General features: G+C 42.7%; 1 pseudogene; it reads right to left on the reverse strand.

Annotated features, from left to right (window-relative positions):
• Nucleotides 1-890: 890 nt before the first annotated feature.
• LOC121274396 lies at nt 891-17,345 on the reverse strand (annotated as a pseudogene).
• Between the last annotated feature and the right edge of the window lie 257 nt (nt 17,346-17,602).

Raw genomic sequence — 17,602 nt, forward strand, 5'->3', positions numbered from 1 at the left:
ACTTTTTTCCTACAAAAAGTGATCAACATTTGGAAAAGATTTGCAAGGAAAAGTAAAGGAAGTGCCTTTCAAGAGCCTATTGAATTACATGTGCTCTGAAGAAGAGTCATTTGAAACATTAACTCTGCTTCTCTCTCCACAGATGCTGCCAGACCTGCTGAGTTTTTCCAGCATTTTCTGTTTTTATTTCAGATTTCCAGCCTCAGCAGTATTTTGCTTTTATGTAAATATAGTTACAATTTTCAGTTTACTTCTAATATAATTACACAATTACAATTGAACGCATGCATACCATGTTACTTACTATAAGGGCAATGACCCGGTGATTTGAAAACACACACAAAATTCTAAAGCAGTTGTTATTTTACCAAGATATTTATCAATACAAACTGAGAAGGCTCTTAAAAAACACACAGGATCTTTGGTTTTAGAAATAGAGGCATAGTGTACAATAGTAAGGAAGTTACGCCAAACCTTTATAAATCACTGGTTAGGTCTCAGCTGGGATACAATAAACTTGTTCAAAATTATGAAGGATTTTGATATAAAGTAGTTAGTAGGATTTTTTTTTTTAACTACAGTTAGTGGGTTGGTAACCAGAGGGTGCAGATTAAAGATCGCTGGCAAAAGAGGCCTACAGGCAATGAGGAGAAATTTGTTAGGGCACCGAGTTTATATTCCTGAATTAGCTGCCTGAAAGGGCGGTGGAAGCAAACTCGATGCTAACTTTCGGAAATGAATTGGGTAAATGCTTAAAAAAAGAAACACATTTACAGGGCTAAAATGGCCTTTTGCGCTGGATGACCCTACAAAACTACTTAAATTATCGAAAATTTTTGTTTCCCACAATTTACTGTGCTTGTAACATGAAGGGCTTTTGAATTTTCTATTTATCTTGATGAGAAGCTCATGAAACTCTTTCGTGTGTTCTTTTCTGGTTTCAGTAGGATAATATAACACTTGGGGGCGAAAATACACAGTAACAAACCAAAGCTAGATGCTAAAATAGCGAATGCATGTACAGTGGCAGCGTATTTCTCCGAGACGCTCACATAAACAGGGAAGAAGGTGGCCCAAACCATGAGGAAGAAGACAACGAGGCTAAAAGTTATGTGTGTGGCTTCGTTGAAGCTGTTCGGGAGTTTCCGAGTGAAAAATGCAATGACCAGAGTTACACCAGCCAACAGAAAAATATACATGGAAACAATGCAAAAATAAATGACCGAGCCGACCTGACATTCCAAGCTGATGACATGTGGGTAACACTCTAAACATTTTTTTAGGGGAAAGGGGCGACTGTGTGATCCAGAAACTGCAAATTAAACACTGGATCGAGGTCAGGGTTAAAACACCCATCCGCTGGCGTTTGGGATTCAGCCATTTCACCAGGTTGTTTTTGTGAGAGACAGTCTTAAAGGCCAACAGTACAACCATTGTTTTGCCCAGAATACCTGAGAGGCACAGAGCGGATGTCACAGTAAATATTGTGAAACGCAGAATGCAGGACCAGGGCGTTGGTTGTGCGCTAAACGGGAGGGCGCTCAGGAAACAAAGCAACAAAGACAGCGGCATGAAGAAACTCAGCTCAGAATTATTAGCCCGAACCAGAGGGGTTTGTCTGTACTTGTAGAAAATGACAGCCGTTGCTATTGTTAAGCAGGCGCCGCCTACTGCGAAGGAGGTCAAAGCATCGCCTATCCCGTCTTGAAAGGAAAGGAATTCAACCTCCTTCAGCAGGCACTCGTTTCTGTAATGGTTCAGCCAGTACTCCGGTGGGCACCTCATACAGAATAGCGCGTCTGTTCAACAAGAAAAAGACACATTAATATTCTAGAAAATATGGCCTATGCCAAGCACATTTAAGACCACAAGATGTAGGAGCTGAAGTAGGCCATTTGGCCCATCAAGTCTGCTCCACCATTCAGTGAGATCATGGTTGATCTGATAATCCTCAACTCCACTTTCCTGCCTTTTCCCCATAACCCTTGATTCCCTTACTGATTAAAAATCTGTCTATCTCAGCCTTGAATATATTTAATGACCCAGCCCCTACAACGATCTGTGGTAAAGAATTCCACAGATTGACTACCCTCTAAGAGAAGAAATTCTTCCTCATTTCTGTCTTAAATGGGAGACCCCTTACTCTGAGATTATGCCCTCTGGTCTCCTACAAGAAAAAACAACCTCTCAGCATCTACCCTATCAAGCCTCCTAAGAATCTTATACGTTTCAATAAAGTGGCCTCTCATTCTTCTATATTCCGATGAATACAGGACCAACCTACTCAACCTCTCCTCATAAGAAACTCCCTCCATACACTGGATCAACCTAGTGAACCCTCTCTGGACTGCCTCCAATGCCAGTACACCTTTCCTTAGATAAGAGGACCAAAACTGTTCACAGTATTCTAACTAGTGCCTTGTACAGTTTTACCAAGACTATTTTTATTCTTCATTCCCTTTGAAATAAAGTCCAATTTTCCACGTACCTTACCTATTACCTGTTGAACTTGTATGCTAGCTTTTTGGCATTCATGCACGAGGACCCCCAAATCCCTTTGTGCTGCAGTTTTCTGCACTCTTCCTCCATTTAAATAATATTCAACTCTTCTACTCTTCCTGCTAAAGTGCATAACCTCACACTTTCCTACATTATATTCCATTTGCCAACTTTTTGCCCACTCACTTAACCTGTCTATATCTCTCTGTAGATTCTTTGTGTTATCCTCACCACTTGCCTTCCCAGCTATTTTTGTGTCATCCGCAAACTTGGTGATAGTACATTCATTTCCCTCATCCAAGTCATTAATATATATATTGTAAATAATTGTGGTCCCATCACTGATTCCTGTGGCACTCCACTAGTTACAGGTTGCCATCCTGAAAATGCTCCCCTTATCCCAACTCTCTGTCTTCCATTAGATAGCCAATCCTCTATCCATGCTAATATACTACCCCAACGCTATAGGCTCTTATCTTATTAAGTAGCCTTATGTGCAGTATCTTATTGAATGCCTTTTGGAAATCCGAATATATTACATCTACTGGTTCCCCTTTATCTATTCAGCTTGTCACCTCCTCAAAGAATTCTAATAAATTTGCCAGGCATTATTTCTCCTTCATGAAGCCATGCTGACTCTGCTTTAGATTACGCATTTCTAAATGCTTTGTTATTACATCCTTTATAATAGACTCTAACATTTTCCCAATGATGGATGTTAAGCTAACTGGCCTATAGTTACCTATTTTTTGTCTCTCTCCCTTTTTGAATAAGGGTGTTACATTGGCAGTTTTCCAATCCTCTGGGACTTTTCCAGAATCTCAGGATTCTTGGAAGATTACTACCAGTACATCCACTTTCTCTGAAGTTACTTGCTTTAATATGCTAGGATGCAACCCATCAGATCCAGGGGACTTATCGGCCTTTAGCCCTAATAGGTTCCCTAATGCTTTTTCTCCCGTGATAGTTATTGTATTTATTTCCTCCCCACCACTTTTGCCCCTTGATTATTTTTGGAATGCTATTAGTGTCTTCTACCGTGAAGACTGATGCAAAGTATTTATTCAACTCCTCTGCCATTTCCTGGTTCCCCATTATTATTTCCTCATCCTCTTTCTGTAAGGGGCCTATGTTCACTTTGGCCTCTCTCTTCCTTTTTATATATTTAAAGAAGTTCTCACTGTCTGTTTTTACATTACTTGCTAGTTTACCCTCAAAGTTTATTTCCTTCCTCTATTTTTTTTTGGTGGTCATCTTCTATTGGTTTTTAAAACTTTCCAAATCCTCTGGCTTACCATTAATCTTTGCCACATTGTATGTTTTTTCTTTCAATTTGATACAGTCCTTAACTTCCTTGGTTAACCATGGCTGGAAGCGGAGAGATTTATAAGTCAAGTACAGAATTAATTAGAAACTTGCAGATAAGTACAAATAATAATTATAAAAGGTTAATGGAACATTGGACTTTATCTCAGTGAGTGGAATTCGGCTTGCTGTAATATGACCCCGAACTTACATTCAACCTGACACTTTGGGCCGACATTTCCGCCCGTCGCGGGGGGGGTGGTTAGATGGGGGCGGGCGCGAACCTGATCGGCGCCCCCGATTGGGGATGCGCCGCCATTTTACATGGGTGGGCCAATTAAGGCCTGCCCATCGTGACGTGCCTGGAAGCGCCATGTGCTCCCTGTGTGGGTACGGTGGGGGGGATTCCCTGAGCGGTACCCTGCGCTCTTTCACTCACGCGCGCAAAAGAGCGCAGAGATATCTCTGAGGCATCTCAGTTTAAGGTTTTAAAATTTAAATAAAGGGAAAAAAAACTTTTTAAAACATGTCCCCTCACATGACAGTGTCACACGACCTGGGACCTGTCAATGAATTTTTTTCAAAATTTTCCATTTAATTTATAAATCCTTCATGAAACCTCATCCCGCCCGTGGATGAGGTTTCATGAAAAATGCAAAGGCCTCTGGGCTCTTCGCCTGCACCCCCCCCACCCACCCCCCCCGACCTTAAGGTTGGACGGGCAGCTCAGTTAAGTTCTTTAATTAGTTTGTAACAGGCCTCAATAGGCCTTTGACAGTTCAGCAGGTGCACACCAACTCCACTGTGCGCCTGCCGAACTGAGGATCAGAATGACGCCCGCCCGATGCCACCATGCGCCATGTTTCACGTTGGCAAGCGAGCCCTGCCCCCTGCTCACCGACGGGAAAATGCTGCCCATTAATTCTCCACTTTGACCCCACTCTTGCCTTTCTGTCCTTGACCTGAGCCAATGAAGTTCAGTGCAAATTCGAACAATAACGCCCATCTTTTGACTCAGCACTTTACAATCTTCTGGACTCAGCACTGAGTTCAACAATTTTAGATCATTACCTCTGCCTCCATCTTGTTTGTTTTTTTATTCATTCATGGGATGTGGGCGTTGCTGGCTAGGGCAGCATTTATTTCAGAGGGCATTTTAAGAGTCAACATGTCGGCCAGATCAGGTAAGAATGGCAGATTTCCTTTCCTAAAGGGCATTAGTGAACCAAATCGGTAATGGTTTCATGGTCAGCAGACTTTTAATTTCAGATTATTCAAATTTCACAATGTGCCGTGGTGGGATTCATCTCTGGAATACTAATCAGTGACAATACCAATACGTCACCTCTGTTGGTTCAGTTTTTCTCATTTTTTTCCTTATTCTTTCCCTATGTACTTGGACAGCTGCTATCCACCCATTTGCACCTCATCTGGACACATTTTACTTTACCCATTGCTGCAAGACTTTGGTTAATTAATCTCTCCTGCCCTCCACCTAATCACAGACCTTCCCTTTTGTTCTTTTACATACCACCCCCTCCCTCCCTGCCCCACCCCTTCGCATGCTTACGTTTCTATCTTTCCTGAATTCTGATGAAGGGTCATTGTTGACCTGAAACATTAACTCTGTTTCTCTCCACAGATCCTGCCTGACCTGCTGAGTATTTCTAGCATTTCCTGTCTTTATTTCAGATTTCCAGCATTTTGCTTCTGTCGCACCTCTATGAACTTTGGGTTAGGTCCTGTTAGAGTATTGCTTTCAGTCTGAACACCACATTTCAGGAAGGACAGGTTGGCCTGGGAGTGAGCGCAGAGCAGCTTCAGCACAATAATGCGATCGCTCAAAGGATTAAATTATGAGGCCAAATTGCATTGACTAGATTTGTATTCCTTTGAGTATAGAAGATTAATGAGTGATTAATGTAAGGGGCATGATAAAGGTGTTTGCAGATGATATAAAGATAGGCCGTGTGGTTAACAGTAAGGAGAAAAGCTTTAGACCACAGGAAGATATAAATGGCCTGGTTAGTTAGGGACAGAATGGTAGAAAATGGAATTCTATCAGGAGAAGTGGGGTATTGCATTTTGGGAGGTGCAACAAAGCAAGGGAATATAAGATCACTGAATGGTATGGCACAGAAGGAGGCCATTCGGCCCATTGTGTCTGTACCAGCTCTCCAAATGAGCAATTCACCTGGTGCCATTCTCCCGCTTTCTCCGCATAACCCTGCACATTCCTCCTTTGTAGATAACAATCTAATTCCCTTTTGAATATCTTAATTGAACCTGCCTCCACCACACTCTCAGGCAGTGAATTCCAGACCTTAACCACTCGCTATGTGAATAAGTTTTTTTCACATATCGCTATTGCCTCTTTTCCCAATTACTTTAAATCTGTGCCCTCTTGTTCTCAATCCTTTCCTGAGTAGTAACAGTTTCTCCTCATCTACTCTATCCAGACCCCTCATGACTTGTAATACCTCTTCGAAATCTCCTCTCAGCCTTCTTTTCTCCAAAGAAAACAGTCCCAACTTCTCCAATCTGCCTTCAGAACTGAAGTTCCTCATCCTCGTGAACCATTCTTGTGAATCTTTTCTGCACTCACTCTAATGCCTTTGTATCCTTCCTAAAGTGTACTGCCAAAAACTGGACAGAATATTCCAGCTGAAGCCGAACTAGTGACTTATAGAAATTCCTTGCTCTTGTACTTTATGCCCCATTAATAAAACCGAGGAAATTGTATGCCTTACTAACCGCTCTCTCAACCTGTCCTGCCACCTTCAATGACTTATGCACATACATACCCAGGCCCCTTTGCCCCTGTACCCCCTTTAGAGTTGTACCCCTTATTTCATACCCTCTCCATGTTCTTCCTATCAAAATGAATCACTTCACATTTCTCTGAGTGACCACTGCACAGTCGTTGTGGAGACGAAGTCCTGGCTTCACATTGAGGATACCCTCCATCGTGTTGTGTGGCACTACCATGTGCTAAATGGGATAGATTTCGAACAGATCTAGCAATTCATGATTGGGCATCCATGAGGTGCTGTGGGTCATCAGTAGCAGCAGAATTGTACTTGAACACAATATGTAACCACATGGCCCGACATATCCCAACTCTTCCATTACCATCAAGCCAGGGGATTAACCCTGGTTCAATGAAGAGTGCAGGAGGGCATACCAGGAGCAGCACTAGGCACACCCTGAAATGAGGTGTCAACCTAATGAAGCAATGACACAGGACTACTTGTGTGCCAAACAGCATAAGCAGCAAATGATAGACAGGGCTAAGCAATCCCACAACCAACGGATCAGGTCTAAGCTCTGAGTCCTGCCACATCCAGTCGTAAGTGATGGTGGACAATTAACTCACTGGAGGAGGAGGCTCCACAAATATCCCCATCCTCACTGATGGAGGAGCCCAGCACAGCAGTGCAAGAGATAAGACTGAAGCATTTGCAACGATCTTCAGCCAAAAGTGCCGAGTGGATGATCCATCTTGGCCCCCTCTGGATGTTTCTCTAAGCAGAGAAGTGAAAAACAAGGGGACATAGGTTTAAAGTAATTGGTAGAAAAATTGGAAGGGAAATGTGGAAACATTTCTTCAGCCAGAGGGTGGTAAGGACCTTGGAACTCATTGCCTGAAAGGGTGGTAGAAGCAGAAACTCATCATATTAAAAAAAAATTTGGCTGTCTATTTGTAGAGCCAAGACCCTGTCGGTCCATGGACCTAGTGCAGGGATTAGTCAGGGTAGCTCTTTGTCAACCAGCATGAACACGATGGCTCAAATGGCCTCCTTCTGTGTTGCACATTTTCTAGGAATCTATGATTTTATGTTCTAATTCGTGTTTAAGGTGGTTAAGGGATTTAATAGGGTAGATGGAGAGAATCTATGTTCCATGGTGGGGGAGTGCAGAACAAGGGCCAGAAGCTTACATTTAGAGCCAGGCCAATGGGCAAAGTTAGGAAACACTTTTTCACAGAGGTTAGTAGAAATCTGGAAGCGTTATGGAATCAATGTGAGTAAATGCAGTTAAGATACAGATCACCCACCATTGACCTAAAATAACAATGGGACAGACTTGAGGGGCTGAATGGCCTACTCCTGTCTCTTTGTTCCTAATATCAGTTAAAAGTTCATGTAATGATTGATACAAACCTGTCACATTGCTAATATCAGGAGCTTGGCATTGTACACAGTCAAAGCAACAAATTGACTCTTCAGCTCTTATTGCTTTCCTTGTAGCAGGTGGGCAGCTCTCCGAACATATTCCCCATGACACCTTAATAAAAATAAAACAAATACAGACCATTACATTGCGTTTGGCTGAATTACTTCAAATGTTATCAATACAGAAAAGACAACTGGTTGGCAACATGAGATTTTCTCATTTTGGATTCTTTTCTAATTTTGTACCTATTTACACCTCCGCTGGACCCAAATTTTGTCTCCATACTTGTTCCACTCTTGCCTTTAGTCATTTAATCACTACTGACCTTCACTTCATCACAATGGTTTCTTTTTGTTATCGTCCCTTCAGCTTTCCCTTGCTCTTTTTTCTGAAAAGGTATTCATCCCTAACATCTTCCAGTTCTATTTCTCTCTCCACAGATGCTGCATTCTCTGTTTCAATTTCTGATTTCCATTTTCTGCAGTATTTTGTTCCATTATCCGTGTAGATTCCCTAATATAGGCTGGAGAAACAATGCTACTGGGCAGATGTCACTGTTTGTTCATGCCTCTGGGTTAAAACCCTTCAACTCCCTACCTAACAGCACAATGGGAGTATCTTCACCAAACAACTGCAGTAATTTAAGAAGGCAGCTCACCATCACCTTCTCAAGGGCAACTATGAATGGGCTTGCCAATGGTGCCCACATCCGAGAATGAATTAAGAAAAGGAAGGAGCAATTGATTCCTGATTGATTCAGTTTAGAGATAAAGATAGATTAAGTGACCCAAATTCTGTATCAAAGCTCTCCCTTAACTAAAAGCAAAATATTGCATGTGCTGGAGTCCTGAAATAAAAACGAAGTGCTGGAAAATCTCAGCAGGTCTGGCAGCACCTCTGGAGAAGAAAGCAGAGTTAATGTTTCAAGTCCAATATGACTCTTCTTCAGAACTGAAGAGATGTAGAAATGTGTTGGGATTTATGCTGTTGAAAAAGGAGGGGGAGGGGCAGGTAGAGCAAAAGAGAAGTTCAGGGATAAATTAGAGGGCGAGGGAGATTAAATGACAATGGTGTCATGGAGCACAAGGCTCCCTTAACTGGTCGAGAAGTTGGGCTCAGATTACATTCACGTGAAAGGGGATGGATTTAAATACCTAAACAGTAGGTTATGCACCAAAAAGTGGAAGAAAGTTGAGTTAGTCAGAGCCTGCAATTGGAGGATAGGAGAGGGGAAGAGTTAAGGTGGAGAGAGTTAATAACTGGCAGAATGTTTATGCAGGTGGTTGGAAGAGGATGAGAAAGTGTGGACCAGAGAAGGAGAGAGGAGATAGATAGAAAGAGAAATAGAGAAGAGAGGGAAAGCGAAGGAGATAAATAAAAAGAGAAAGAGAGGGAGGTTGGGGGAGGAAGAGGAGGCATGAATGATTGAGATGGAGAAGAGGGAAGGTGAGCTGAAAATCGGTGAAGGAGAAAGAGGAGAGAATGAGATTCTTAACAGGAACTTCTTACTTACTATTGATTTGAGGCTACATTTCAACTTTAAAATTCTCATCCTCGTTTTCAAGTCTCTTCATAGCCTTGTCCCTACCTATCTGTGCAATCTCCTCCAGCCCCTAACCTCCCCCCCACCCCCCCAAGATCTCTACACATCTCCAATTCTGCCCTGAAGAAGAGTCATACGGACTCGAAACGTTAATTCTGTTTCTCGCTCCACAGATGCTGTTAGACCTGCTAAGTTTTTTCAGCATTTTCTGTTTTTGTTTCAGATTTCCAGCATCCGCAGTATTTTGCTCTTATTCCAACTCTGCCCTGTTGTGCAAGCTGATTTCCACCAAGGAAAACTCTGGAATTCCCTCCTTAGATCTCCACTTCTCCTGTTTTAAGCTTCTAAAAACCAAACCTTGGATCACCTGTCCTAACACGTGGCTTAGTTGTCAAACTTTGTTTTGAAAGGGAATGACCTTGGGGCCTTTTACTAAGGCCTGATATCAATGCAAGTTGTTTTAGTATGAAAGTTTCTCCCATTTAAAGCCTGGCTCTCCCTTTCAGCACTTCAAACTGCCCTGCATTGATTTCAGAAGCGACTGTTTAAAATAATGAGTAGAGGCTGGGAAACACTTTATTCACTATAATGGAGAGACTTTTGCTTGTTCAAGATTACCTCCTTCTGGCCGCCGGTCCGGACAATATCTTGCTCACTTATCTTCAGCTCCCGGCCTAAAGGCTCTGATGTGTCATATTTCCCAATGGTCACCATGTCAATGGTGCCACTGGCGCTTATCTGCCTGTTTACCAGCTCATATTTTTGGATCCAAATTCCATCTTTGTGAGAATGAATGCCCATGGGCTTCAATGTCTTCAAGTAATTAAGTAGCTTTAAAAAGTAATCGGGTTTTTTGGGTGGGGTCAGGAGGATGGTGTAGTGGGAAAGAGAGAGAGAGCGTAAAATGTAAATAGCACACACATGAAATGTGACTCGTATGATCCCAAGATAAATAGGGATGAATGGGTTGTGAGACCCCTCTAGCCCCATCCAACTAGAAAGAACAGACAATATTAATCACAAAGCAATTTATACAACAAATCTTTGGTATGGCTGATGTATACAGTCTCTTAAAGAGCTTCCAACTTTTACGAATATAAAATGGAGCTTCAACTGATAGGACCCGGGGAACTGCTGGAAGCAAAATACTGCAGATGCTGGAAACCTGAAATAAAAAAAAGAAAATGCTGGAGATACTCAGCAGTTCAATAGCATCTGTGGGGACAGAAACTGAGTTAAACTTTCAGGTCATGACCTTTCAGCAGAACTCAAGTACCAATTGGTTCACCTTCCGCCATCGTTGGCAGTCCCACGAAGCTGTTGGCTTCAGTTCCTCCCCAACCACCAGTCATCGGGAAACCCCCAGAGATGACAGCAGGAAAACCCCAATCCCCACTGGTCACCTTATTCCTGGAAAGAATCTTACACTCGCCGCATGTCATGACCCAGTTTACTCGTATACTGGATCCTACAATTTTGTTTTCTGAAAGAAAGTTGTATAATAATGGATGGAACCTTCTGCCCAAAGAGAGCATTCCACAGACTGAATACTCACTCACTGAAGTACTCTGCCTGCAGGATATTGAGCGAACAATTCCATCATGTATGAACACTCTGAAGAAGAGTCATTTGGACTCGAAACATTATCTCTTTCTCTCTCCACGGATGCTGCCAGACCGCTTGAGTCTTTCCAGCACTTTATTGTCATAATTTCAGATTTCCAGCATCCCGCAGTCATCATGTATGAACACTTGGTCACCGAAGGAATTTTCTAACCAATTCATTAACTGGAACCATTTCACTAGAAAGACCCAAGAGAGGAAATGGGTCCCTGTGGAGGGATTTACATGTCGGTCCACTTGGCAGCTCTTGGATGCATCAGGAGCACAATGTGTAACTTGGAAGACAGGTCTATTTAATGAGGTAACTTTAATCTTTCTTATCTGCCACGATTTGAAATCAGACATTTTGGGGCAACTGTCATTTCCACACAAAAAGATGCTGTGAAGGGCACGCGCTGTGACATATATATTTGCCATTTTAACACTCCACCCTGCTCTCTCACCCACATATCTGTCCTTGGCTTGCTGCATTGTTCCAGTGAAGCCCAACGCAAACTGGAGGAGCAGCACCTCATCTTCCGACTAGGCACTTTACAGCCTTCCCGACTGAATATTGAATTCAGCAACTTTAGGTCTTGAACTCCCTCCTCTATCCCCACCCCCTTTCCGTTTCTTCACCCTTTCTTTTGTTTTTGCCAATAATTTATATAGATTTTTCTTTTCCCACCTATTTCCATTATTTTTAAATATTTGTAAATCTTTTATGCTCCCCCCACCCTCACTAGAGCTATACCTTGAGTGCCCTACCATCCATTCTTAATTAGCACATTCGTTTAGATAATATCACCAACTTCAACACCTCTGTGTTCTTTTGTTCTTTTGTCTGTGACATCTTTTGATGATCTGCTCCTATCACTGCTTGTTTGTCCCTACAACCACACCACCCCCCTCCACTTCTCTCCCCCCACCCAACCCCCCACCCCCCCACAACACACACACACACCTTAAACCAGCTTATATTTCAACCCTTCCTGGGATTCACCTAGTTCTGTCGAAGGGTCATGAGGACTCGAAACGTCAACTCTTTTCTTCTCCGCCGATGCTGCCAGACCTGCTGAGTTTTTCCAGGTAATTCTATTTTTGTTTTATGACATATATATATACCGCCTGGTACACACGGTAAGAAATCCGCAGTTGGGAGGTGTCGGTATGCGGGTTGTCCGCTTCTTGTAACAGCTCATTCCCGGTGCTCTGTCGAAACCCGGGATCCCCGGGCGGAAGGGAGCAGCGGTAGGTTTCCTTCCCAAAACTCAGCCAGCAGAGGATTCCCGGGCCAGAGCCGGGGGAATGGGGGGGATGGAGCTGGAGCAGGAATTCCTTTAACCCCGGGAATGTCGGCCTTCCGAGGGGGAAGCGAGCGTTTTCGGCCGGGGGACAGGAACGGGGAGTGCGATCCAAGACTCACCGCCGGTCCACTGGACGCCGGTCACATTCTGACGGATGCTCTCCCGCAGCCGGACCTGCGTGCTGGCCAGGGTAGCGAACGGGACGACCACCTGGGTGGTGGCCGGTTTGACGCTGTCCACCACCTGGAGGACCCTCTCCCGAGGGGCGAGTCGCTGGGTATGGTTTGGAATAGCGTCGCCAAGTCCAGGTCCCCAAAACAGTGGCACGTGGCAGAGAAGCTGACCTGAGAGGGGGTTTTGTGGGGGGGGGTAATAAAATGGGACAGAAGCCGGGCATCAAAAATCCACCGTGGATACTATATCCTCACCCCTCCCCCCGAGAGGCTATTTTAAATCAGGAGTAGCCATGCAAGGCTCATCAGCACCTTCTGAAGGATTGGGTAAGGGACCTGTAATTACAGCCACTCTTCATGGATTGAAGGGCATGTGGAGAAATGATACAAGTTTTTTTTTAAAAAATCCCACATTTCACCACTAAACTGAGACGTGAATTCGCCGCAACGAAAGTAGGAAATGTTGGGGACAAAAACTCAGTAGGTCTAACATTGGAGAGTAAAACAGAGTCAACGTTTTGAGTCCGTATGGCTTCTTCTTCAGAGCGCGAAGTGAATTGGCCAACCTCGTTTGCTCTGTGAGTAATGTTCTCTTCCTTTGTGATAAACTTTTTGCCTTTAGTCTTGTGTGCAGACAGCACTGGGTCATTCAGCCCCCCGGATCAGTTCCTCATTCTTCGAGATCACGGTTGATCTGTATCCTAACTCCATCAAGCTGCCTTGGCCACACATCCCTTCATATAAAAAGCAACCCCCTTATGATCGTTGGCTAGCAAAAAAATCTATCGATTTCAGATTTAACCGAGCTAACGTCGACCGCTTTTTGTGGGAGAAGTTTTCTAATTTCTACTTCCCTTTGCATGAAGGAGCATTTCCTTAACTTCTAATTGACACCTCGCTCTGGACTCCCCTCCAGCCTGCCCCATCTTTACATAACTTGAAACATTTCTATCAGAATGCCTTGTAATCTGCATTGCTATGGTGAGGATGGGCAACATTTTCCGGGCTTTCTTTGTATTGGTAATACCAGGCAGCAACCTGGTGAAACTAAAACAGGAGATGTTAGACATTTGTAGAATCAGAGAATGGTTCCAAAAGGGAAGGAGGCCATTTGGCCAGCTGAGCTTTAACAGGCCCGGCCACACCTGCGAAGAGACAAACAGGAGTTAACGTCTCAGATCAACAACCTTTCGTCAGAACTGGCAAATGTTATAGATTTTAAGCAAGTACAGAAGCAGGAAAAAGATAGAGGTGGAGTGCAGGAGAAGAATGAAGAATTGGAAAAGTCTGCACAGGATGGAAGGCAGAAGTTAATGTGTGTTGTATCCCTTCAAAAGCCTTCAAATAGTAGAGCCCAGTAAAGCACAAAGTATTCAAAATTAGGTCTTAATATAGTTTCAGGAAGGCTCAATGTTATCTTGTGGCTTTTATATCTATCTGAAGTGATAAAACCTAGAATTCCATTAGCTTTTTTTTTAAAACAAAACAAGCTATATTAACCTGAGGTGCTGCCTTTAATAAAAACAGTAAATATTGGAAACGCTCAGAGGCATCTGTAGAGAGAGAAACAGTTAAAACATTTCAGATTGATGATTCCACAAACTATAAATAGTTACCTTTTTAATGGAATGTATGTATTTTTTTTAATCTCTTAAAAAATTCACAATTCCACTAAGTGAAGAAAATTGAGTCAGAGGAAAACTCACTTTCAATAGTACCATGGGATCTTTTCGATCCGTCTGAGACAGCAGGAGAAGCCTCAGTCAAACATCTCATCCAGAAATTGACACCTCTAACAGTGCAGTACTCCCTCAATACTAGACTAAAGAGTCAGCCTAATGTGTGTCAGGTCAACAAAAGGGGATTTAAACCCATAACCTTCATTATTTTGAGGGAAAAATATGATCGAAGAAACAAACTAACATACCCAATTATTTTGTCTCACTGGTGTTTTAATATGAGTGGTGAATGAATTACTTTTGTGCGACATTGTAAACGCAATATTGAGAGATTTCAAGAAAAAATTGCATCTTATTTAGCATCTTTTCTAATCTCAGGACATCCCAAAGCATTCTACAGCCAATGGAGCACTTGTGAAGTGGTCACTGGTGTAATGTAAGAAATGTGGCAGCCAATTTTCACACAGCAAGATCCCAATCAGCAAAGTGGTAATGAGCAGCTAATCTGTTTTTGACATTGGTTGAGAGATAACTATTGATCAGGATACCAAAGGAACTCCACTGTCCTACTTCGAAATAGTGAAGTAGGATTTTTGCATGTCCACTAAAGAGGGCGGACAGGAACTTTGGTATAATGTCTCATCCAAAAGACAGCATCTCCCATTGCAGCCTTCTCTGAGTGCTGCACTGAAGCGTCAACCTAGATCTTGGGCTAAGCCCGATGGAATGGGACTTGAACCCATAACTTCCCCGCTCAGAGGAGAGAGTGCTTCTGCTTAGCCGCAGCTAACACAGCTGTATGTTACCTTTACACTTTAAAGTACGTCAACTACTAATAATTTAACACAATATAATTTCAGACATTAGCCAAAAAAGAAACAAATGAGAATGCCAATATCCTACCATTGGAATGTGAAAAGGATGAGTTAGAATTGTTTCTGTCAGTGATCTGACAAATCCAGCATCGGCAAATATAGCAGGGACTTCCGAAGTGACTGTACAGTTGGAATCAGGAGTGGTTTCATCCTGGGTGCTGATGAGTTCCATGACTGCTTTCACTGATAGGGTGTCACTACTGCACCCGTCATAAATCTTATACCCCAGTGCGACATTGGGAAGCAACTTTACACTTCTATTTATCTCTTCGATAGCAAAAATCATGGTCTGTGTGAGGTGAAATTCTCTTAAATTAAAACTGTGGAATGTACAGAATGAGATTGTTATGACAGGATGTCTCAATCACATTTGATGCACTGTTGGCTTTTCACTGTGCTAATTTGCTTCCATCAAAATAATTTGATGAATGGAAGTATTTTCTGGCTGGAATATTTTTAATATATTACATATCTTTACACGTTTAACTTATTACAACAGTGAATGGTTTGCGTGGAAACTATTCTATGTTTTCCAAACTTCCTTAAACATGCTAATGTGGAGCTGCAACTTGATTTAAGTTTAGTGGAATGAGTTGAGCTCGCCCAGTGTGTCGTTTGCACAAGTTGAATGAAGTACTGTTTTTAGCCTGTGTGTATTCTGCAGTACTAAATGTTAGCCAGGGTGACTGGCTGCTGAAGGAGTTTCGAGACAGGAGCCCCTAACGCTCTCCTAGAGAAGGGTGACTGGCTGGAGATGGGAGCCTGTTACTACCAGTCAGTGAGGGTCACTGGTAACCAAAGACTGAGCTGCATTCCAAAGGCATTAGTTCTGACCTATGAGCCAATTACACCTTTTAAGTCTGATTACGATATCTGCTGCCATGAGCCTAATGATTCAATCTCCATTTTGAACTAGAGAAAAAGAAAAGCACCTTTTAAAAATTCCATTCTGGTAACTGCATGAAACATCAACAAAAACTCAACCTAAACAAGGAAGCTTGATAGCTTATGGTAAAAAGACTCCACTTTCACCTAAAACCTGGGGTGTACAAATACACATACATGCACACAAAGATACACACACACACACACACAAATTATGTACATGCAAAGAAACGCAGACACACATATACATAAGCACAAATACACACGTATGTGTTGAAACAAAGGCTATCATTGAATTTGCTGCACTGTCTCTGGCTACAACTGGATGCATTAAGAAGAAATGAGATGCCCTCCTCCCATTCCAAAAATTTGGCCTCAGTACTTTTCAGCACAGGACTCTTTCATCACCCCTCAGAGGTTCTCTCAGAGCTCTTAGCCCATTTTGTGAAGATGAACTCACTTTTCACACTCTGGTGATTGTGGTTCAACTGTAAAGGAATGAGGCTCCGGCTGTCACATGAGGTGATAGTGGAAGTGGAAGATTCCACCCATGATTATGTGCCCATCCTTATATAACCTGGGTAAATTAAACTTCTCTCAAAGTTTGCAGACTGACTGGCTTGTTCCCCACCTAGGAACAAGGGAGAAATAGCCCCACAATAGAAGGTAATACATCATCACAGAGTCACTGGCAAGAATGACTCTCCAGGAACAGGCACCAGCCCATGTATATACTTTACACGTCCCAACCAGTTGGGTGATGCTGTGATGAGTAAGTCAGCAGTGGGAGAGAAATGCTGGAATAGTTCCAAAAATAAAGAAACACTTGTTCGGAATTATGGGTGGCCTCAGGAGAACCAAGTAACACGCAACATGAACCAAATCCACCCAATTGCCTCCGTGAATAGCAGCTGCACATGTTAATTATAAACTTGGCCACAAATACAGAATCCCAGTATCTCACAGACTGTAGCTAACAGTTTCAGAGTGGGGCCATGCAATTCATCAGGGCCTTCTGCATAGAATCATAGAATTTCAGGGCACTGAAAGAGGCTATTAGGACCATCATGTCTTTGGTCCAGCTCTCTGAACTTAGTACCCTGCCCTTTCACGATATTTTTTGCCCTTCTTTGCAGTAACATAGGTGCATTTTGGTAGAGGTAATAAGCATACTGCTTGGATAAAAAGAGTCCAAATGGTGTAAAGAAGCAAAGAGATGTAGGGGTACAGATGCACAATTCATTAAAAGTAACAACACAGATTAATAAGGCCATAACAGACAAACCAAGCACTGGGGTTCATTTCTAGAGGAATCGAAATGAAAAGCAGGGAAGTTAAATATAGAACTGTGGTAGACTACACTTGGAGTATTGCGAACAATTCTGTTTTCCATATTAGAAAAAAGGATATCGAGGCACTGGAGAAGGTCCAAGAATATTCACAAAGGTGAGACTAATACTTTATCATTAAAGGCTGTACAGGCTGGGCACTTTTCTGTAGAAAAGAGAAGACTGAGGGGCGACCTAATAGAGGTCTTTAAGAGTATGAGAGTGGGTATA

Source organism: Carcharodon carcharias, chromosome 2 (genome assembly GCF_017639515.1).
Source record: "Carcharodon carcharias isolate sCarCar2 chromosome 2, sCarCar2.pri, whole genome shotgun sequence".
Lineage (NCBI taxonomy): Eukaryota > Metazoa > Chordata > Chondrichthyes > Lamniformes > Lamnidae > Carcharodon > Carcharodon carcharias.